At 48.0% G+C, this 23,038-nt stretch overlaps 1 long non-coding RNA gene and 3 other non-coding genes across 4 annotated transcripts; 2 read left to right on the top strand and 2 right to left on the bottom strand.

Moving 5' to 3' along the window:
* Nucleotides 1-3,470: 3,470 nt before the first annotated feature.
* LOC122481078 lies at nt 3,471-22,069 on the bottom strand. The gene is made up of 3 exons (XR_006296746.1): nt 22,058-22,069; nt 20,141-20,142; nt 3,471-4,134 (listed from the first exon to the last, which is right to left on the bottom strand). It is a non-coding gene; the product is annotated as an uncharacterized LOC122481078 (long non-coding RNA).
* LOC122482390 lies at nt 3,992-4,155 on the top strand. The gene has a single exon (XR_006297172.1). It is a non-coding gene; the product is annotated as a U1 spliceosomal RNA (small nuclear RNA).
* TRNAV-CAC lies at nt 11,329-11,401 on the bottom strand. Its single transcript has one exon. It is a non-coding gene; the product is annotated as a tRNA-Val (tRNA).
* On the top strand, nt 16,710-16,781 carry TRNAE-UUC. The gene has a single exon. It is a non-coding gene; the product is annotated as a tRNA-Glu (tRNA).
* Nucleotides 22,070-23,038: the final 969 nt, after the last annotated feature.

The following is a 23,038-nucleotide window of genomic DNA, read 5'->3' as shown; positions in this document are numbered from 1 at the left end:
ATTCACTCTTACTGGCAGATCCCTGCTCCCTGACAAGGGATAAAAATAAATTAGGCTATCTATGATCAGGAACTTCTTAATTCTTAAAGTTATTGCAGAATCTGCTAAAGCAGTAATTGCCCAGCAAAGATCCTTAGACTCTCTGGCCAAAGTTGTTCTTTAAAAAAAAAAAAAAAAATTAATGTTTATTTATTTTTGAGAGAGACAGAGCGTGAGTGGGGGAGGGACAGAGAGAGGGAGAGAGCCAGAATCTGAAGCAGGCTCCAGGCTCCGAGCTGTCAGCACAGAGCCAGACGCGGGGCTCGAACCCACGGACCACAAGGTCATGACCTGAGCCGAAGTGGGAGGCTCAACCGACTGAGGCACTGAGCCACCCAGCCACCCCCAAAATCGTTCTTGATAATAAAATAGCTCTTGATTATTTTTTAGCGGAGCAAAGAGGTGTCTGTGCTGTGGCCAGCACCACCTGCTACACCTGGATTAACACCTCTGGGACAGTGAAAACTCAAGATATGTTTTCCTCAACACCCTCCCCTCCCCCTCTTCTTAGCAGAGGTCCTGTGAGCACATGGCAAGAGGGGGCTGCCTATAAGCCATGACAAGAGGCCTCAGAAGGAAGCTGTAGGGGAGGCTAAACTCTTTGCCCTACCCTCTTAAGGTCTCAGGCTGGACCTCAGCATTAAGTTGACATAAAACAGATTAGCAGGAGAAGAACATAGAAATCCTTCCCATGCACATGGGAGCTTTCAAGGAAGAAGAAAGATCCAAAAAGTACTTAGACCTAAGTGGTCATGTACTAGGTGCGGCAAAGAGTAGTAATTACGAAAAGGAACCAAAATATACGAGGAGGCAAAAGACACAGATGAGGGTTTTTTTAACCAGGTCTGTTTGTATAGATTTCTCTCAGCCTCGACTTCCTAAATCTGGTGACAAGAACCTTTCTCTCCTCCTGGTATAGGGAGGGCATCTTTCCCATGGCAATTTTATCTTCTGCTCTTAGGAAGAGGAAAGGAGGTCAGAGCACTCTTGCATCTGTTTTTCAAGCATGCCCTTCGTTGAAAATAATCCTTAAGCCCAAGTGGCCTATTTGGGGGTAGCATATTTGGCCGGATTCGAAACCTACCCTAATGGCACCTGGATCTTGGACTTCCCACCCTCCAGAACTGTGAGAAATAAATTGCTGTTGTTTAAGGCAGTCTGTGGTGTTCTGTTAGAACAGTCTGAGCATGCCAGTATACCCATCCACAATGCCAGGACTTGGTAATTGATAATTTCCCTCGTGTTTGTTCCTGCTTCCAACTTAGGACCGGCCAGAGAAAGCCAGGTATGCACCCCCACCAACCTCACAGGATACCTCTAAATTCTAGTCAGCCAGTGTGAAAATTAAGAAAGGGAAACCTCACTAGAATGGAGTTGGGAGGCCAGAAGGGGGAGCTATACCACTCAACATGAATTACAGGAAGAATTGCCAATTGTAGACCCCAACAGAAGAATTCTCAACGGGAAAGAGTCATCAATGACAGGCCCCAATAGGAAGAAGAATGTATACTGCATCTCCTACAAGAAATTGACGACCACCCCCCTCCCCCCCCTTCCCCCCCCCCCCCAGTGGAGGGAGCCAATGAGAAACAGTCATCACCCTGAACTCTTGCTTTTCTCCGATGGACTTTACTTCAAAACAGCCTCTCTCAACTGCCTCCTTCTCCTCCATCTAGTGATATTCCCCTCCTTTGTTTATTCAGCTTGCCTGTGGCTCTGCCATAGCATGAATGTCCTGGATTGCATTTCTCTGCTGTTCCCAAATAAGCCCATTTTTGCTGGGAAAATAACTTTTCTTTTTAAGGTTAATACCTGCCTACAGCTTACCCATGCCAACGGCCTCCAATCAGGGCACACCTGAAGCCTTCCCATTTTTCTCCTGTAAAGTTCTCCCGCTCCTCTGCCTTCCTTTCAGTTCAGTCTCTGCAAAAACGCAAGCCCTGAATAAATAAGCCTTTGCTCTTCTTGCTTGGCTTTTGCTTTTTAACAGGAGCGTCACTGCAGGGTTGGCAAGGACTCCCTTGTTGACTAACTTAAGTCAGGCTCCTGGGGCCCTCAGTTAGTCCTAGTCCTCAGCCTTCCAAGCCCAGTCCCAGCAAGAATCCCCCCATCCTTGATATCTAAACAAGTTCCTTGTGGCAATTTTCCAGTCACTGACTCCCTCACTCTTTCCTTTGGCTGTAAATCCACAGTTCTCCTTGCCGTCTTTGGGAGTTGCCCTCGGTTTTATACTGAAGTTTGTTTCCCCGACTGCAGTATCTAAAGCCAAATCTCTCCAGGCAATCCCTTACAGGCTGATGCCACGTCTTTCCTCTCAGGCTGTTAGCGAGTCCAAGCTCCTCCTGCTCCCTGTGTGACAGGCAAATGGAGAGGCAAGACGTGGGGACAAAGAAAGCGACTTTATTCAGAAATCCAGCAAACCGAGGAAATGGTGGACTATTCTCCCAAAGAACCATCTCCTCTTGGCATGAAATCCAAGTTTCTTTTATGTTGGCAAAAGGGGGAAGTGGGAGGGGGCTGGAGTCAAAAGGTGGCTGACATCTGCAGACATCTGAGGGAGGCCGTGTAGGTTTTTTGTCCTTGGTCAGTTGATCTCTGTGTACAGGAATCTGGTCATGTCGATCCTGTACATCTTAAACAGAGCATAGTCCTTTCTGTACCTACTTCCTCGTCTCCTCAGGTGAGGTAGATTTCAGGTGCAAAGCAGATTTTGCAAATCTTAGCTGTCACATGCCCAGTGTAGAGCTAAGCAAGCAGATCATTCTAAGCTGTGAGATGCAGCAGCAAGGGAAATAGAAGCAATATGGAGTCGGACATGGTGTTTCTGTTACAAGGCTGGTCAGATTCTCCGGAAAGTATTTCTTCACTCGCACCTGGACAGTGCGTCTGGCTGCCAGGATTCAGGGAATGGGGTCTGGGTCAAACTTGATTCACATTCAGTTGCGACACTGTCACCTAATCCCTGTTGCCATGTCCTTCAGTGGCCTCAGTGGCCACAGAGCCCTTGCTTTACCGTTTCCAGAGGAGAACTTTTCAGTAAATGTTCTGTGATTTGAGCAACAGAATAGAATCTACTTTTAATGTTCACATAGCCTTGAAGCTGGGTTTCCAGCCTGGAACACCAATAGGGGTAAAAACAGAAGGGTTGGTTTGCAGTCACCTGGCTGTTGTGTCTAGTTTCATAAATTCAGTTTCTTTCGATACCGGATAGCTTCAAAAATTTTTTGAAATGCATCGCAGAGGTAACTCACCGAACTTGAAAGGAACCCTTTCCTTTGTAGTCCTAAATGTTGCGCTCTACACATTGAAAGGTAATTTTTTTTAACGTTTATTTACTTAGAGAGAGAGAGAGAGAGAGAGAGAGAGCGCGCGCGAGAGAGCGCGCGCGCGCACACATGTGCGCTTGTGAGTAGGGGAGGGGCAGAGAGAGACGAAGCGAGAGAACCCAAACCAAGAGTCAGACCCTAAGGGGACTGAGCCACTCAGGCGCTGCAAAAGGCCTTATTTAAAGAAAGGTACACAGGCGCCAGCAGCCTCCCAGACAGGTTCCCCGCCGGCTGGAGGTTCAAAACTCACACCCTCTGCCCCAGCAGGCGGGCACTTGGAGGAAAAGAGGGACAAGCCAATTTCACCCTCCTGAGGGTTGGCTGGCTATATTGAGGAGGGGGCAAGGGCGAGGCATGGGCTGGAGGGAAGGCGCGTTCCCGTGACGTCACGGATGGGGCGTGTGCTATGTAAATAGGGGAGCGCAGGGGCTGCTGTTTGGGTAACTACGGCTTAAATAGCGTATGATCTCGCGTGCTGTGGGAGCCATTCCAGGACTGTTGGTTGCAAGTGCGTGTGCTGCGTGTGGCAAAGTCTTAGGGAGGCTCGGGGTTGTGTGGACGGAAGTGACCGTGTGTAGAGAGTGTCAGGCGTGAGCGGGTGTAGTGGGGCGGAGGGGGCGGAAGTCATACTTACCTGGCAGGGGAGATACCATGATCAGGCAGGTGGTTTTCCCAGGGTGAGGCTTATCCATTGCACTCGGGATGTGCTGACCCCTGCGATTTCCCCAAATGTGGGAAACTCGACTGCATAATTTGTGGTAGTGGGGGACTGCGTTCGCGCTTTCCCCTGGTTTTTCGTGGTAGCAAAGACAGAAAGAGAACGTGCTGTTCTGCGTGGTGGTGTCTTGGTTTAGCTAACCAGGTTTTGTTTTATTCGGTTTCTATGCATCGTTCCGGTCCTTTGAGAGCTTTTTACCTTTCTGAGTTTTGCCTTCGTTTCATCTTGTGGGTTTCGGTATTGGTGGGTTCTGTATTGGTGTTTTGGGGCTTGGAAGTTCTATGCTCCTGCGTGTATATTTAGGCCAAAGGTGTGGTTGTTATGACTATATAACACGTGTGAGGGCACCGTAGTGCATGCAGTTTGCATGAACGGGTGTGTTTTTTCGTAGGTGCTTTCTTTTTTTTTTTTTTTTAATTTTTTTTTTCAACGTTTATTTATTTTTGGGACAGAGAGAGACAGTGCATGAACGGGGGAGGGGCAGAGGGAGAGAGGGAGACACAGAATCGGAAACAGGCTCCAGGCTCTGAGCCATCAGCCCAGAGCCCGACGCGGGGCTCGAACTCACGGACAGCGAGATCGTGACCTGGCTGAAGTCGGACGCTTAACCGACTGCGCCACCCAGGCGCCCCCGTAGGTGCTTTCTTTAGTGTACAGGCTTAAAGGAACTCTTTGTGGGTGGTTCGTGCTGGGTAGGCCAAGGCCATGGTGCACACACTTCTGAAAGCTAGGGAGAAACTGCCTGTACCGTGGTCCAGATTCGTTTCCGTTCGTAACATGTTTAGGCTACGCGAGGAAGCAGCTCTGAAGTTTACACGTGTTATATTCCCTGCAAATCTGAACCGCAGTCAGACCTGAATCTTGGCCGGAAGCATTGTGATCCAACCAGAAACCTACACTAGAGAGTCTTGGGAGTCAAAGGTGACCACTTTCTCCTCTTGTGAGAGGCTGCAACTAGGCGGCCTTGCTGCGTCCTACTCTTTAAATACCTAACCTTGCCTAAGACTTCATTTTTTAAGCGTTAGTTTGCCTGTTTGGTGTCTGTCTTGCTTTTTTACGCCTTAAAGCCGTTACTAGCCAGTTCCAAAGACACCACCCACTCATCCTTCCCACCCCAAAGCAGCTTTTTCTATTCCTGGCTTTGGTTTTCCCTTCCTTCCATCTCTTCTCTCAGGCTCTTTCTTGATACCTTTTATAGACACGAAAACACGAGCTCTCTCTCAGCCTCCAGTTTGCACCTGACACTCTTCAGTAGTGTGGCAAATTAGGAAGCTTCCTTAATAAGAGGGCAGCAAGAATTGTAAGTAACTTTTTTTTTTTTTTTTAGCTCTCAAGTAATTTTAGATGTTCCCTGTCTGAAAATGCAGTTGTGGTGGTATATCCAACTCCGGTTTATAAGAAAACCAACCAGGTCCAGTGTTGACGGTCGTGCACATTTTGCCAATTCCCAGGATGTCTTCTTAACTTGCTCACTTCTGATCCACAGTTGTCCTGGCAAATAGAAACTACTTGACCAAAAACAAACGGCAGGGCCATGGCGGGAAGAACCATCAAGCCTCCCTGGTGGCTACCTCAGGAACAGCATTCAGAAGCTGCTGAGACCACTGGAGAGACTAGGAGCAGGAGTTGAGTTGGAGGTAGGGAGTAGAGTTGGGGAAGGGGTTGTATACAAACAAGGGCAGGTCCAAAGAAGACTAAAAAAGTACACTGGAATGCGTCTCGAGTATTGAGGACACTGAAAGTAGAAGATGAACCTCAAAAACAGCATGCTGAGTGATAAAAAGAATACATACTTGTTGCGACCGGCGCAACAAACACCGAGATCAGGGTCCTGAGGGTAGGGGAATGTAAGAAAAAAGGAGAGAAGAGAAGACAGTTTGGGAACAGGAGGGTCCCATGGGCTGATGGCCCAAGTGACGGCTTTATTGTTGCTGTACACAATCTTTTATAAGACTCTTATGGATCAGGTCATTCTAAGAATAAACAGGTTTCACATGATCACTGCCAGCCAAAACATTTAGTTCTGTGTACCTTGTGAACTTTCTGAACGGGTCACAAGACCTTGTTGATAGATTGCTAGCAAAACACAGTTCCCATGTTTGTTTCTATTTGACTCGGGGTAGAAAAAGGGGAGGTAACATTACTGCCAACACCCGCAGACCACAGGCTTCAGGAATTAACTTTCTCAGCCTTGACAAGGCTTTCGTATGCCCTTGAAAGTGGGGGAATGGGAGGGGGAACCACCGGGTTGGCTGAGTCAACAGGGAACCGTTGCTCGACCCGGTCTCAGCCTGGCACCGGGGCCCAGCCTCCCACACATACTCTGTGGTTCCATCCATGTCAGTGTCTAGAACAGGCAAAGCTAAGCCATAGTGACAAAACTAGATCATTGGTTGCCTGGGACAGGAGGTGGTGTGGGGGATTGGCTGCAAACGGGCACAAGAAGACATTTTGGAGCAATAGAAATGTTCTTTGCTCTTGAACAGGGTAGTGGTTGCCTGGGTGCATCCAACTTGTCAAAACTCATCAAACTTGAAATGGATCCATTGTATTATTTACAAATTACACCTTAAGACTTTTGGTTTTAAAAACAAATCATTCCAATTTTAGTGTCTCAAGTGCAATTAATTAGTATTAGCCTTGGAAAGTTCTCTTAGAAAACTATCACTCATGTAGTGAACAATCCCTCCATATTTGTTTTGTATCTTTTTCTTCTGTGAAATTCATGCCCTATTAAACTCAATACTTTCAAATAAAAATAGGCTGTATAAGAGCTCAGTTTTTTACACAAGAATATTTGTAAATATATCCTCCCTATAGATTTATCAAATATGACTCCATTAGTAATTACCTAATGCATACAAAATTATTTTTTATTTTAAGCTGTTTCAAAATTTTACATATACGTATTTTGTACATCATTTGCATTTTACCATTTGTGTAATTTTACCATGTATAGCTTTTGCAAAAAATGTAGAACAACTTAAAAATAGATTTGAAGAAAAACATGTAAAGATGTTAGAAGTAGTTAATTCCAGGTGGTGGCATAAGGATAAATGCTTATCTTCTTCTGTTTGTTTGTTTGTTTGATGCCCGAGGTGGGGCTTGATCTCAAGACCCTGAGACCAAGAGTCGCATGCTCTATGGACTAAGCCAGCCAGGCGCCCCTATTTTTCATAGTTTTAAACTTAAAAAATGAGTGTCCTGGAAGTGAAAGAACAGAATAGATATGAAAGAGGTGTGGGGTAGGTGAGAGGAAAACATAAAGGGGAGGGAGGGAAAACCTGGTTCTGGCAGGAAGTGTGTTTAAGTTGGAGAGTTTGAGGGAGCACTTGTGGGCATAAGAAGGGTTTGCGGGAGGCAGTGGGGTCATAAGGATGTTCGGATAGTTTGATGCGTGTTGCATGGTTCCTCCTAGGTGTTTTTTCAAAAGAATTTATATAGACTTAAATTTCTTGTCCAGCATTTTTAGCGGTTTTTAAAAGGAGGAGGAGTATAAACATTGTGGTTCTCAGCCTATCTTCTGGAGCCAGGATGTCTTCAGTCCAAATTCCTGCTTTCCAATCCCACTCACTGGCTGAGTGACTGGACAGGTTGCTTAATCTTTCCGGATCTCAGTTTTCTTACATGGAAAATGAGGACAGTGATATGAAGTGGGCCTGTTGAAAGGATTCAATGGTTGACTGTGCCTACCAATATCCCCTCAAGATCCCCACACCTCCTCCTAACCTCTTGCCCACGGCTACGCTATATGATGTCTAAGTATGTGCAGCTGTGCAGCAGCATTATATTAAAAGTGTTTTGTTCTTGGGGTGCCTGGGTGGCTCAGTCAGTTAAGTGTCTGTCTTCATTCGGGTCATGATCTTGCGGTTCTGAGTGAGCCCAGCGTCAGGCTCTGTGATGACAGCTCAGAGCCAGGAGCCTGCTCCAGATCTGTGTCTCCCTTTCTCTCTGCCCCTCACCTACAAGCACTGTGTCTCTCTCTCAAAAATGAATAAATATTAAAGGAATTTTATTTTAAAAAAGTGTTTTTTTCTTTTGCTCTTAATTAGAAATGCTCTAGGCTAAAATGATACATTAATTAACTCAATTTAATATCATTGGAAGAAAGTAAAGATAACAGTAGGTCTTAAAATTGCAAATTGACTCGACACATAATGGAGAAATGCATGTGGAATATAAAAATATAAAATACCTAAAAACTTTTACCCCAAAATATTGTTTTGTTTTGTTTTTTAATTTTTTTTCAACGTTTATTTATTTTTGAGACAGAGCATAAACGGGGGAGGGGCAGAGAGAGAGGGAGACACAGAATCGGAAACAGGCTCCAGTCTCTGAGCCATCAGCCCAGAGCCTGACGTGGGGCTCGAACTCACGGACTGCGAGATCGTGACCTGGCTGAAGTCGGATGCTTAACCGACTGCGCCACCCAGGCGCCCCTACCCCAAAATATTGTAAGAATAATTAAGTCACTATGAGTTCCAGACTTCTAAGACTTACTCTCCATTTACAAATCTTATAGGATCTCTTTAATGTACTGAAACACATAATTTCATATTGTATAAACTCCTTAAATACTATTGGAATTGAAGTGCGCTTATTGGGCCAGTAAAACCAATATAGGAAATTTAGGTGGCTAAGTGTCACCAGGAATTTGAAGAGAAAATAAATCCAAGACCTGTATAAACTAGAATATATCTACCAATATTTTCTATATTATTAGAAAACCTGGAAGACAACATAAAACAGTTTTTAGGCCACAACTATTAAACCAGTCGGATGCACACAAAAAGTCCTCTTTAGAAATATGACATGATAGAAACATGTTCTATGCCATTATATGTAAATTATTAAAATCCTTTAAAGTGTTTAAACGTATTCGAGATTCATCCTTGCTATCCACTTGATGTTTTCCCCTTGTACCTGAGTGCACGGAGAGCAATTTATCTACATCTAAACAGGGCTTTTTGTTTGTCTGTTTTCCCGGGTTACAGATTCAGCAAGAAAGGAAGTAGGAGGGGTGCCTGGCTGGCTCAATCCGTAGAGCACGGGACTCTTGATGTTTAAAAAAAAAGAAAGAAAAGAAAGAGAAGGAAGGAAGGGCGGAGGCAGAGAAAGAAAAGGGTGAGGGGGACAAAACCCCATCAATAGCGTCCTTGCACGCCCCCCTTGGGTCCTGGAAATAGAAGCTCAGTCACTACCCCACTTGGGGAAGGGGCTCAACTGAAGACACACCACAAATCAGGTTGCCTGTGTCTGCTTGGACTCAGAGTGGAGCCAGGACAAGCTCAAGGACAGGACGAGATGAGACCAAGCACCATTATCACAGGGCAGCCACCTACCTGACAGTGCCAAGGCAGACAATCCTGGAAAGCTCTTGAAAACTTCCCCTTCCCCTTGAAGATTTTCCCACCCGCTCCCCCTCATCCTCCCACCTTCTGTTGGGCCAGGACCCTTGAAGATCCCTGCAGGGCAGGAGAGCCTGGAGGGCAGGAGGATCCAGGGGGCAGCAGCTGCACTTCCCTGAAGGGTCTCTCCCCGGGTGGCGGGTTCTAGAGCTCAGGCTCACCCTAGATCCACTGCCCACCAAAGCCACCAGGAGGAGTCCGGAGGGCAGCCGGTGCTGGGGGCACGACAACCTGGACGTGTTCCTACAAGCACAGGGCACGCCTGGCCTGCCCTCTCCAGGAGAGCCGAAGAACCGCCTGCCTGCCTGAAGCTTCTCTACAGCCTGAAGGGAACAGGTGTCTGCTTCCTGAAGGAACAGGAGGGCTCTCCTCCAGAGGACAAAGCCCTCCCCTGGCCCTGGAGGAAAGGTCCTGCAGAGGCTGGTTCTGCGCGACACTGCCCAAGGCAAAGGAGCAACCGCGGACCAAACAATCATCTGGAGATGACTGCACAAGTCCTGTCTGTAAATGTGGAGCGAGAATGGGAAAGCAAATGTGGGGAAATGTTAACTGGTGCACCTGGGTGAGGGATATAGGATGTGACCATTCTGGCAAGTGTTTTGGTATGTTTCAAAGTTTGTTTGTTTGAAAGGAGTGACAAAGTCAAGTCCCAGGTTCTCTTTAGAGGAAAACGCTTGAAGTGAGACCTTGGGTTTCTGAGGTGAATGGAAGGGAGCCGCTGGCCTGGCTTCTCATCCCAGCTCTCCTCTCCCAGCCTGGCCATTACAAGGACCCGGACTCCTGACCTCCCGTATTTTAGGGGCTCAGTGCACAGCCACTTCTGCAAGCGTCCCTGGGTGCACACCAGACTTTGGGGGATGAAAAGGCAAATCCTAAGTATGGAGACAGCGCCACAAAGTCTCCTGGATTGGAATCGACCCTGAGCAGTAGCGGTGAAAAATCCAAATCCCATCCCACCGATCCGATCCCGGGGGAATCCACCCACACAGGATCCCTGCTTCGGCCCCTGCAGGTGAAAACCCTGAAAGTCAAGGTGACATTTCCCAGGCGGACAGAGCACAAGCGGAGGCGATTCCCAGCGGCGCAGCCGCACAAGGCTCCCAGCCCTTGCCCTGCTGCTCACCACCTCTTCCAGCCTCAGCGACCCCTTGGGCCCTGACCACAAGGTGACTGGCCTGTGCCACACTCTAGTCCAGCTGGAGCCGTGTGTGTTGCAGAGCCAAGGCCGTGCTCTCTTTCTGAGCCTCGTTTGCTGATGGGTAAGGTGCGGACTCTCAGCGGGGGGGGGGGGGGGGGGGGGGGGCGGAGTCCCTCTACTTGGCGACTTCCGAAGTAGCTCCAGAGCTGTCCTGATGAGGGCACGGGGACGGGCTCCTTTGGTGTCCCCATGGGCTCATTAGGTGGAGCCTGAAACTCCTCACCTACGCGTCTTTGGCTCGGGTCCCAGGTGCAGCTGGTTTGTGTTCTTTGCGTTCTGTCAGGCAAATAAATACACCTGTTGCGCAAGCGTGCCGCCCAGGGAAGAACGTGCTGCTTTTCAGAGCCACGGTCGCTGTGAGCCCGTGGGGCAGACGGAGGCGCCAGATGAGCAGGCCAGCGGATGCGTGGAAGTAGAAGTAACCTGAAGTGGGCCTCGTCCTGCGTGCCCTTGTTGGAGTGACTAAGTGGGTGTGGCCCGCTCTCCAAGGTGACTGGGAGCAGACACACAGCGGCCAGGCCTGGTGGTCGAGTGCTGAGAAGGCTTTCAGGTGGCGGTGGGACTCCGGCCCTCGTTCTTTTTGCGTTTTAAAGGACAATTGATGGGGGGGTTGGGGGGGGGGTAGTGGTAAAAGGAAGCTGTTTCCGCCCGGTTTCGAACCGGGGACCTTTTGCGTGTGAGGCGAACGTGATAACCACTACACTACGGAAACGAGGCAGGCGGCCTGGTCTCCGGCTCTAACCCCCAAAAGCGGCATTTCGGCCCCAACTATCGGGCTCGCCGACTTCGCTTGAACCGGCCAAGGCCCTGGAAACAGCCACGACCCTGCGAGCGAGGAGCCCGCGCCCCGCAAGCGGCCCTGGCAAAGGACCCCGTGCCTCCCCACTCCCGCCTCCCCCCAGGACGGGACCCTGGCGCCCTCAGCAGCCTGGCCTTGGGAACCGCAACGAACGCAGTGTCCTCCTGCAGTACGAGGGGCCCCAGGGCAGAAGTCGGGTGCGCGCTCTTCCTCCGCCAACACTTTGGCTCTGCGACGCGCGGGGACCCTCCTGGCAGTGGGGTCCTTCCGATTCCTGCCGCCGTCGCTTATTCTACCCGGCTCATTTAGTTCAATATTTAAATCACACTTTCGTCTTTTAGCAGGTTCGGTAACATAGGTTGACATCTTAGGGCATTTGTCTGTTTGAAAATGTCAAATATCCAATATAGACCAAATCATGTTTTCTGGCCTGTAGTAAATACACTTAGGCGACCAGGCCAAATATAAACCACAAGAGTTTCAGGATTTGCCAGAAGGTGGAGGACCCAGGGACGCTCCGTGCATATTTTGTGATCACAGGATTTCTCCTCATAGGTCTTAGATTCTTTTTTAGGGCTAGTTTTATTTCAACTTTTGCAACACCCCAACCTTTTTTTTTTTTTTTTTTGCGTCTTTAGTTTCGTACTGACCAGGTCTTACAGTGTGAATTTCAGCAGAGGCAGGGATAGTTTTCGGAGAAAAGTAATGTCTGAAACGTTTTCAGGTTTGCTTCTGTTAAAGAACAAAAATTCTACTGAGTAATTTGATCTAATGGCTTTATTAGACACCCCACCGAGGTGGTTGGCCTTTTTCAACTTTGGCCCAAACTGGAGACCAGAACAGGAATGGACCATATCATTCTCATCAGTGACTGGATGGCCAGCTCCTAGAGGAGGCAGAATTTATGGTAGCTTTAGATCAGGAAATTTAATGCCATTATTCCCTTTCTTTCCCTCCTTGATCTATCTTCCTCTTTCTCCGCCCAGTTAGAGAAGATTCATCATTTTTCTGTTTTGTGGGATTGGGGGGCCCCATCAAGACAGAAGAGAGGGAGCGGGTGCCATTTCCTCTACAGGAGTGTGAATGGCTGCAGTCAGTGAGGAAACCACAAGCCCACTCCATGCACACTCGCACCTCTCCGGGTCCTTCCAAACTCCGCCAAGGAACCTCTCGCTTCCCTGCAGGTTGAACAGGAACGTGTGGGGCTCCTGACTCTGCTACAGGAGAGGAGGTGCACACAGGACACAGGCCAGTAAGAGGGTGAAGTTGGGGGCAGAGCCAAAGACAAGCCACCCCTGATGAGGGAGCAAAAGGCAAACTGACAGCCTGAAAACATCTCCTCCTCCTTCCCCCCATGTAGGACATGTGTGATACTCTTGGGCACTCCTGGCTGCCCAAGAACAAAGGAAAGGGGGAAATCCAATGGTTAACTGATAGAGATCATAGTCCGGCAGGACCTAGGTCTCCATCACCGCTGCATAGAGATGGGGGGAAACAAAGGCAGAAGGAAATGGCAGATAGAACTGTTTCCTTAAACCCTGCAGCCCATTGACAAATACTTGAGGCCAACAGAGTAAGTTTCTCTAGGAACCCCCTGCTGTCTTAATGCTAATACTTTGCTAGAGGGAAAACAACCCTAGCTTGACAATAGCCAGGCCTCCACTATCCTGTGAGTCTTTAGCTTATGAAAATCTCACTGGAAACTTCCCCTGGACTTTACCTCCTCCAACCCCATAGTATATAACCAGTCTCTCCTCTTGGCCTCATGGTCCCTGGGCAGCTCTTTCTGCCCATGGCTGTTGTCCCCGTGCTTCAATAAATTCACCTTGTTGCATCAAAGACGGCTTCAAGAATTCTTTCTTGGCCATCAGCTCCGGACCCCACGAATCCCACTATCACCCAAAATCTCATCACCTCCACCGATGAGATAACAAAAGGCAAGCTGAGGGGAAAGGCAAAGTGACACCCTACATACCCCACCCCCATTCCTCAAGCACTAATATCTGCCCAGGAACAAAGAAAAGACAATGGTCAACCCCTAAAGATCAAAAGATCGCAGTCATGCAGGATATGAAACTCCATCAGTGTGTCACTGTCTTTGTTACAGAGCCAGGAGATCTTGGAGGATTGGAGATTTATTTACATCAGTGGGCTCAGGGGAGACGGTCTCTCCAAAGATCTGAGCCCCGAGCATAAGCATGGGGGCAATCTATAGCCTGCTACTTCCGCGTTGGTGGCAATTTGGCATGCGGCAAGTGGGGCAGGAAGAAGATCCCGGAAGGAGAGTCTTCGGGGCAGGGACTGGAATTCCCTATCAGTCCTGTCAGTGTTGTAGGTCGCGATCGCTTATGAACTCTGGACAGCGAAAACAGGATCAAAACAAGTTTATTGTGGCCGGGCCAGACAGGGAAATACAACAGGTCCCAAAAGTCTGGCCCCAAACAAGCTTTGGGAATGTCTTATAAAGGCTGTATTGACCAGTCGGGTTGCAAAGGGTGGCAGTTTGAAAGGGCGGGCACCAATCACACAATGTTGTAGGTCTTTAAAATATAAGGCGGACACCAATCACACAGTCCTGAAGAATTTTAAAATATTGCATCCACACGACTCCTGAAACAGAATGCTACGGGCACCAGTGACAGTCACAACAAAGTTTATTACAATGAGAGGCAAGGCCGACCGATCAGGACCAACACTCTTGATAAGAGTGCTGCCCCGAACAGCCGGGGTACAGAGTTTTTATAACCGATCACATCGTTTTATCATCACCTGGGAACAGAACAAAGAAACAGGTTCCAGATGAGTTAGAAACAGTTGCCTAATGAGGTGTTTACTTTAGACTTTCTGCCTCTAAGTTGCAACCAGTGGATCTCCTTGACCCTGCCTCTGATGCTCTTTTCTTTGAACTTTTGTTTCCTTAACTGGTGAAGCCTAATTTACAAGGGTATGAGGCGTAGTTTACCAGAGCAAAGCAAGGCTGTTATCTCTTAACCTTCAGTGTCAACACAAAGCTGTTATTTTTCAAGCTAAGCATTAGCCCTACACTACAATTTAACCCTTACAATATAACTTGTTGACTCTAGCTAGTTGAATGCTGAATCATATTGTTTATAATATTAGTTTTCTATCTAGTTCGAACAGAATGCGGTGCCCGAGAATGGGGAAGGGTGGTTACGCCAAGCAGGTTTACAGAAGCTCAAACAAGCAGTTAAGAGGGAGTTTTATCTCCCATTAACTTAGCAAATGTGGTTTTAAGCAGAACTAATATTTAGGGAACAGGAGCAGCACTTCTATGAAAGCCCAAAACAAACACTGGTTCAGCATCTCATACGCTGGGGTCCTTCTAAGCTTACATAGGTCAGAGTTTACTCTTGGGCTACAGGAGGCTAGCTACATTTGCCCTTTACAGTTGGCCGTCTTATAACATAATTTTTCCCTGTCAAGGTCAGGGTTTTTTTTTTCCCATCATCTTAATGGTTTACAAGAAAAGCACAACGTTAATAATCGCCAGACCTCCAGGAACCTTATACACTCAATTTCCTGGAGCTCTAATATCACCTTCATCTCCATAGGATAGAAAACTCTATATAATCAGTCACTCCTCACAATCTCAATGCAGCTCTTTCTGCCCATAGGTCCTGTCCCCATGTTTTAATAAAACCACCTTTTTGCACTGACAATGTCTGAAGAATTCTTTCTTGACTGTTCGCTCTCGACCCAAGCATCAGATCACATCACCCAACCATCCTGAGACTGTCTGGAACCTAAGACCTTGAGTGAGCCAAGGATCGCTTGTTTAAATCGATCTCCCCACTTTTATCAAGAGCATTGTTTGACCTATTCAGAAATCAAGAAAGAGGAGGAACGTGTAGATCAACATCCATACTTGATGAATTAATTCCTGACTAATTAATTAGATGTGGAAAACACAAATTCCTGACTAACTAGATGTGGGGGTTGAGCACTACGTTGGAGTCAAAAAGAACTCTCTTAAGGTTTTTTGTTCTGAGCATTGGAAGCCTGGAAACAAAGGATTCCAACTGAGATGGAAACAATGTAAGTCTCAAAATGTTTTGGGGGGAGGGGGGTGACAATCCGAGTTCTGATCAGGGCCTTGCTTAAAAGAGATCTCTGACAAGGGAGCCTCAGGCAGTCTGAGGGCAAAATATAAGCTAGCACGCTAGCACATCCCATGGGATGTGTGTGACATTCCTCAGGCACTCCTGGCTGCCCCAGGACAAAGGAAAGGAAAGAAAACAAATGGCCAGCTGATAGAGATCACAGTCATACAGGACTTGGGTCTCCATCCATTTACAAATATCTCAGTAAATTACAAGAAAAAGGCGGTCTTATCAATAGCCTAATGTCTAGAAACCTAGAGACTCGGTTTCCTGGAGCCCCAACATCGCCTCTCCACAGTGATATGGGGAACAAAGGCAGAAGGAAATGGCAGGAAACTAAGTCTCCTTATAACCTGCAGCCCATTGACTGATACTTGAGGCCAGCAGAGTAAAATGTTTCCCAGGAACTCCCCACTGTCTTAATGCTAATACTTTGCTAGAGGGAAAAACCACCTTAGCTGGACAATAGCAAGGCCTCGGGTATCAGGTATCTCCGGAGTCCTCTTTATCACACAGCAAAATCCCTCTGGAGGCCTCCCTTTTGACTCTACCTTCCCTAACTCCATAGTATAAAACCAATCATTCTTCACAACGCAGCACAGCTCTTTCTGCCCACGGGTTGTCCCATGCTTTAATAAAATCACTTTTTGCACCAAAGACGTCTTCAAGAATTCTTTTTTGGTCTTCAGCTCTGGACCCCCCCAACACCCTAAAACCTCACCATCCTGTTGTCATTGATCCCAGGTCTCAGTGCTTAGCCCCTCCTCACCTTGGGAGCCTCCCATGCAGCCCCCTCACAGCAATCTGATCTCTCACGAATGTCTCTAGGAAAAGGCGCATCTCCAGGTCAGTTCTGAACTTGTAGTCTTAGAGGCACAAATTCCCTGTGACTTGGTCACCTGGCTGCCTAGGCGGCCATTACTTGGGGGACAGGGCACCCCATGCGTAGCCTGTGGGCTTGCCTTTTAGGAAAATTTGGAGGGTAGGACCTAAAAGGTCCATCCCTGGAAGGAAGGAAGGATAGGGAGACTGAAAACAAGTAGAGTAGCATTCCAATAGAGCTATCATCAGAGGGCAGGAAAAAGAGGTCAGCAACCAATTCCCTGGTGGTCTAGTGGTTAGGATTTGGCGCTTTCACCACCACGGTCCGGGTTCGATTCCCGGTCAGGGAATGTGTTTTCATCAAAAGCCTCCACACACAAGACCATTCTTTGGGTGCAAAGGTGTGTGGTGGCTTACCACAAAGCTGAAATGCCAGAAGGATCTGGTGTCTCTGAAATTGAATGATGAAGGAAGAAAAATCGTGGTGGTCTACTCTGGTCCCTTCCCAAAGGTGTGACTGTACCCACTCAGCTCCTCTTACATGTGCCCCCTAATTTATCTTCCTCTATACACCCTGGTTTTTGTCATATCTCCTTTGCACACTTGGGGCAGGAGTGACTTTAGAGGTCATTTAAGCAGCTTGCCCAAGCTTAGACAGCCATGCAGAGATTCAAACCCAATATGCTAAGCTGCCATTTCTGACAGAATGAGTTAAGCTTCTGGTAATGGCTGCTTACTTTTTTCAGAGTAACTCTTGCAGATAGTATCTGTAAACTGGGGACAAAGTATGTTTCTAAAAGATTATCTGAAGGTGCTGGGGAGACTGAACAAAAGCGGGTAGACACAAAGAACTGTACATGGTGACTTTTCCATTTTGCAAAGTTTTGGCCAAGAGCACACCTTGGTCTGCCCTACTTGGATCAGCTAAATTCCAGCACAAAACCAAACTGTCTTACTGGATTAAAGGAGCAGAGGACAATGTTTGGGTAAGCATAGCACTTGAAAAATCAAGAGGTGGGGTGGAATCCCAGGGTGGGGGGGGGGGGCGGGGGGAGGGGGGAAGCCACTGAAGAGAAGTTCTAAGTTGTGTGTAAAAAATTCTGCCCACGTTTCTGGCTGACTCCTGCATAATGTATGTCAGGCAGACTCCAAGTAGTTCAACTAAAGTGACGACTGAAATTTCATCTGTCATCCATTGCAAGGGAGAGAATCTACAGTTTGATATGAACCAGGCCTGCTTTTATATAAATCCAGTGCTTTTCTAATACGTAACAATCTAGAATCTCTAGTGTACCATTCATGATATCCACAATACAACCCCAAATACTCTAATGAATGACACTGTTACTACTCTACCCATACTCAAGAAAAGACAATCATAGGAGACTGACCTAGAGATCACCCAAATGTTGAAAACAGGAGGCAAGAAATAGTAAGTCACAATTATAAATAACTATCTCAAGATTGTAAAGGAAAATATAATCTTAATAAATAAAAAGTTAGAAAATATTACCAGGAAATAGAAATAGTAAATGAAGGACCAAATGTAAACTCTGAAATTGGAAAAAGTTCTCAAAAAACAATCACTGGATGGATTTAACTGCATAATGGAATGACAAAAATTTAATGAATCTCAAGAGAGAGAAACAGAAATCCTGGTGAGGTTTTGGAATGGTGGTCGGATTCTTGAGAACCTCTTTGGTGCAAAGAGGTGATTTTTTTTTTTCCTTTTCCAACTTTTTTTTTTTTTTTTTTTTTTTTTTTTTGGGACAGAGAGAGACAGAGCATGAACGGGGGAGGGGCAGAGAGAGAGGGAGACACAGAATCGGAAACAGGCTCCAGGCTCCGAGCCATCAGCCCAGAGCCTGACGCGGGGCTCGAACTCACGGACCGCAAGATCGTGACCTGGCTGAAGTCGGACGCTTAACCGACTGCACCACCCAGGCGCCCCAACAAAGAGGTGATTTTAGGAGGCACCGGGGTGGCTTAGTTAAGGGTCAGACTTTGGCTCAGGGCATGATCTCGTGGTCTGTGGTGTGTGAGTTCAAGCCCCACGTTGTAAGGGTTAAATTGTAGTTTAGGGTTCGACTGTAGCTTAACCACTTTTTTCTGCTTCTGTAACACTTGATTGCTCCAGGGATTAAGAGATACGGGAAGAAGTGGCGCCAGATGCAGGGTCGAGAAGGTCAACCGGTTACGCCTTAATGACAGAATGTCTAGAATAAACACCCACATCCTAGAACTTGTTCCTTTATGTTGTTCCCATATGCTAAGACAATGTGGTTGGGGCTATAAAAACTATACGCTGGCTGTTCGGGACCGCACTCTGATCAAGACTGTTGGTCCCGATCGGTTGGCCTTGCCTCTCGTTGCAATAAACTTTGCTGTGACTGTCCCTGGTGCCCATAGCATTCTGTTCCAAGAGTCGTGTGGATGCAACATTTGGTGCATTGGCCAGGAAAGTTAAAGGTCTGAAACAGGGCCCTTTCCTCGGATTGCTCCGCTGACCCCTGGGAGGAGGCTTGGGATTGGGAGAGGTAAGGAATTCTTGGGGTGTGCCATTTGAATGACTCAAGAGGGTCTGCCGGACCAGCTATAGACGCAGAGTCAGGGCTCCTACCAGGATGCCGGTGGACCCCATTTGGGTTGATTTTTTTTTTGTCAAAAACGATCATATTTTCAGGTGGCTGCCATGGCCTACTGGCCTAGAGATCTCGAACTTGTGTTCTCTTTGTGTCTTAATTGTTTTCTTCCTGTTGACTGTGCGTCCTTGTCAGTTTTGCCTATCTTTGTCATGGGTCAAAATCAGAGTACCCCCACCCCTCTGAGTCTCATACTAACCCATTTCCAGGACTATAGGAGAGCTGCCTCCGTTTTCAGCTTCCACGCCAAGAAGCTGGTCCTTTGAATTCTCTGTGAGGTAGAATGGACCAGCTTTCAGGTCGAATGGCCTCCGCAGAGGTCCTTTGACCTGACTTTGATATATAAGGTTCATGCTATTGTCTATTCCAGGCACGAAGACCAAGTCCCATATATTGAGGCATGGAGAACCCTCATCGAAAACCCTCCAGATTGGCTAAAACCATTCCTTCCCTCTCGCCTCCCTAAGGTACAGGCTTTGCCGCTCACTGGCCATCCACTTGAAGCTCAAAGTCCGAGTCTTGATGGGACTAAGCGACTGTCCCCTCTACAGTCTGCACTGGAGGAGGAAGAAGAAACTTACCCCCTGCTGCCCTATAGTTCTCGCCCGGAGAATACGGGTCAGGATGCTTCAGACCAGGAGGCAAGCCTAAGTTGAGATACTCCCCTGAGCCCGTCTCACACCGGGTCAGGAACCTCCTTCCATCCCCCTCCCGCTGCCCTACCCCTTCGGCCCAGGGCCACCCCTGCAGGGTGATGTCCGACCCTTTATGACTTATGTACCCTTTTCCACTAGTGACCTTTATAATTGGAAGCTTCAAAAGCCCCCGTTCTCAGAAGAACCCCAAGCATTAACTTCTCTCCTTGAAACTATATTTGTGACCCATCAGCCAACTTGGGATGACTGCCAGCAGCTCTTGCAGGTTCTCTTCACTACTGAGGAATGGGATAAGATCCGTCACGAGGCCCGGAAACTGGTGATGGGGCCAAACAGGCAACCCACTGAGGATCCCGCCTTACTCAAGGAAGTCTTTCCTTCCTCACGCCCTGAAGATTGGGACCCAAACACTCCTCACGGTAGGCGATCATTGACCCTATTTCGCCAGACTCTACCGGGAGGTCTCCAAGCGGCCTCCCACCAGGCCACAAACATGTCTAAGGTAACTAAAGTAGTTCAAGGAATTGAGGAGAGCCCCTCAGCCTTCTTAGAGAGGCTCATGGAGGCGTACCGTACCTTTACCCCTGTAGACCCTGAGGCACCTAAAACTAGACGGGCATTAAACCTGGCCTTTGTCTCATAGGCAGCCTCAGACATTCGAAAGAAATTACAAAAGATTAGATGGGGTTGAAGGAAAAAATTTATCTAAACTAGTTGAAATTGCCCCAAAAGTCTTTATCAACAGGGACTCTCAGAAAGAAAGACAAACAAAAAAGATGACGAGGGTGGTAGCAGCTGTCCTGGATGCCTGCAAGGGAAGGGGACCCAAAGCGACTGGAGAATTTCGGTCTGGACAAGAAAAAAAAGACAAAAGGTTAGAGCACCACGAGGAAAAAAACCAATGTGTGTATTGCAAGCAAGAGGGACATTGGAAAAAAGATTGCCCAACTTAGCCCAGTGCAAAACTCAGTCACCCCAGGCATCTATCATGGAAGTTGATTCCCACTGACAGGGCCGCAGCTCGGTGGTCCCTTCTGAGCCGTTGGTTACTGTTAATATAGGGGGCCAGCCTAAGACTTTCTTGGCAGATACTGGAGCAACCTTTTCCGTTCTAAAACAAGATCCTGGCCCCACCTGGTGAGGAGCAACCTTGGTACAGGGAGCGACTGGGTCTCCAACTTGTAAATGGACCACTGAACAAAAAGTGGTCCATTATGGGCTGTAAGACTGTTAAGCATTCTTTCTTAATCATGCCTGAATGCCCCTACCCTGGATTACTAGGTAGGGACCTACTGCATAAACTAACGGCTTCTTTGAGATTCACTAAAGGGGGTATACATGTTAAAGTCGGCCAGGATGGCCCAACAACAGTCATGGTGACTGTGCCACTTGGGGAAGAGGGCCTGCTCACTCCAGTGCCCAATGAAAGTGTCCATACAGTCGATCCCCTCCTTAAAAGCCTCCAGGCAGACTTCCCCCAGGTATGGGCTGAGACCAATCCACCTGGGCTGGTGATTCATCAAGCTCCGATAATAGTGGAAATTAAGGCGTCCGTACTTCCAGTAAGACTGAAACAATATCCTATGTCCCGGGAGGCTAGGCGGGGGAATCGCCGTTCACATCAAGAGTTTGTGCGACTCGGGCATTTTGATCCCATGCAAATCGCCGTGGAACACTCCGATTCTTCCTGTCCGGAAGCCTAACTCATCCGATTTCCGGCCAGTTCAGGACCTGAGAGCAGTAAACGCCAGGGTAATGGACATTCATCCCACTGTACCCAACCCTTATATTCTCCTTAGTTTGCTTCCCCCTTCTCAGGTGTATTATACAGTTCTGGACTTAAAAGATGCCTTCTTTGCCATCCCACTGACCCCACAAAGCCAGCCACTGTTTGCATTTGAATGGACGGATCCTGAAGAGGGAAAAGCCAGACAGCTCACCTGGACGCGACTCCCCTAGGGATTCAAAAATTCTCCTACTCTTTTTAATGAAGCCTTGCACCAGAATTTAGAACCATTTCGAATCTCCAAACTGCAGGTAACTCTGTTGCAGTATGTTGATGATATCTTGCTGACGGCCCCCCCTCTCGTTCAGAATGCCTGAGCACCACCAAGGGACTCTTAAATCTTCTACAAAAACTGGGGTACCGAGTGTCAGCCAAAAAAGCACAAATCTTGAGAGAGGAAGATGGCAGCATAGGAGGACGCTGGGCTCACTGTGTCCTGCTGATCACTTAGATTCCACCAACACCTGCCTAAATAACCCAGAAAACCACCAGAAGACTAGCAGAACGGATTCTCTGGAGCCAAGCGAGGACGAGAGGCCCACGGAAGAGGGTAGGAGGGGCGGAGAGGCGGTGCACACTACACGGACTGGTGGGAGGGAGCTGGGGCGGAGGGGCAGCCTGCAAAAGCGGAGGGGCTGGATGGAGTGTGTTCTGACAGCAAGCAGGACTTAACATCTGGAAGGTTATAAGTTAACAGCTCTGCTCGGAGAGTGGGAGGGCTGGAGGACAACGACAGTGGGAGGGAGAGTTGTTGAGCCCCTGATGACAGAGCTCAGCTTGTCGGGGAACAAAGGCGCTCGCCAGTGCCATCTCCCTCGCCCATCCCCCAGCCCAAATCCCAAAGGGAACCAGTTCCTGTCAGGAAACTTCCTTGCACCACACAAACACCCAATGCCGTGCTTCTGCGGATCCATCCCTCCAGAGGTGGGTCTGACTCCCTCCCAGTGCCGCAGGGCCCCTCCCAAAGCGGATCTCCGAAGGAAAAGTGAGCTGAGCCTGCCCCTCCTACGCCTGTGCATCTTGCCGATCCACCCCAGCTAATACGCCAGATCCCCAGCACCACAAGCCTGGCAGTGTGCAAGTAGCCCAGACGGGCCATGCCACCCCACAGTGAATCCCGCCCCAGGAGAGGGGAAGAAAAGGCATACACCAGTCTGACTGTGGCCCCAGCGGTGGGGTGGGGGCAGACATCAGGTCTGACTGCCGCCCCGCCCACCAACGTAAGTTATTCAAGACAGCACAGGGGAAGTGCCCTGAAGTCCCACACCACTCCAGGGACTATCCAAAATGACGAAACAGAAGAATTCCCCTCAAAAGAATCTCCAGGAAATAGCGACAGCTAACGAACTGATCAAAAATGATTTAAACAATATAACAGAAAGTGAATTTAGGATAATAGTCATAAAATTAGTCGCTGGGCTTGAAAACAGTATAAAGGACAGCAGAGAATCTATTGCTACAGAGATCAGGGGACTAAGGAACAGCCAGGAGGAGCTAAAAAATGCTATCAATGAGCTGCAAAA

The sequence above is a fragment of the Prionailurus bengalensis genome, chromosome C1 (genome assembly GCF_016509475.1).
Source record: "Prionailurus bengalensis isolate Pbe53 chromosome C1, Fcat_Pben_1.1_paternal_pri, whole genome shotgun sequence".
Taxonomy (NCBI): Eukaryota; Metazoa; Chordata; class Mammalia; order Carnivora; family Felidae; genus Prionailurus; species Prionailurus bengalensis.
Note: the sequence above shows the minus strand (reverse complement) of the source record. Positions and strands in the feature narration are given on the sequence as shown.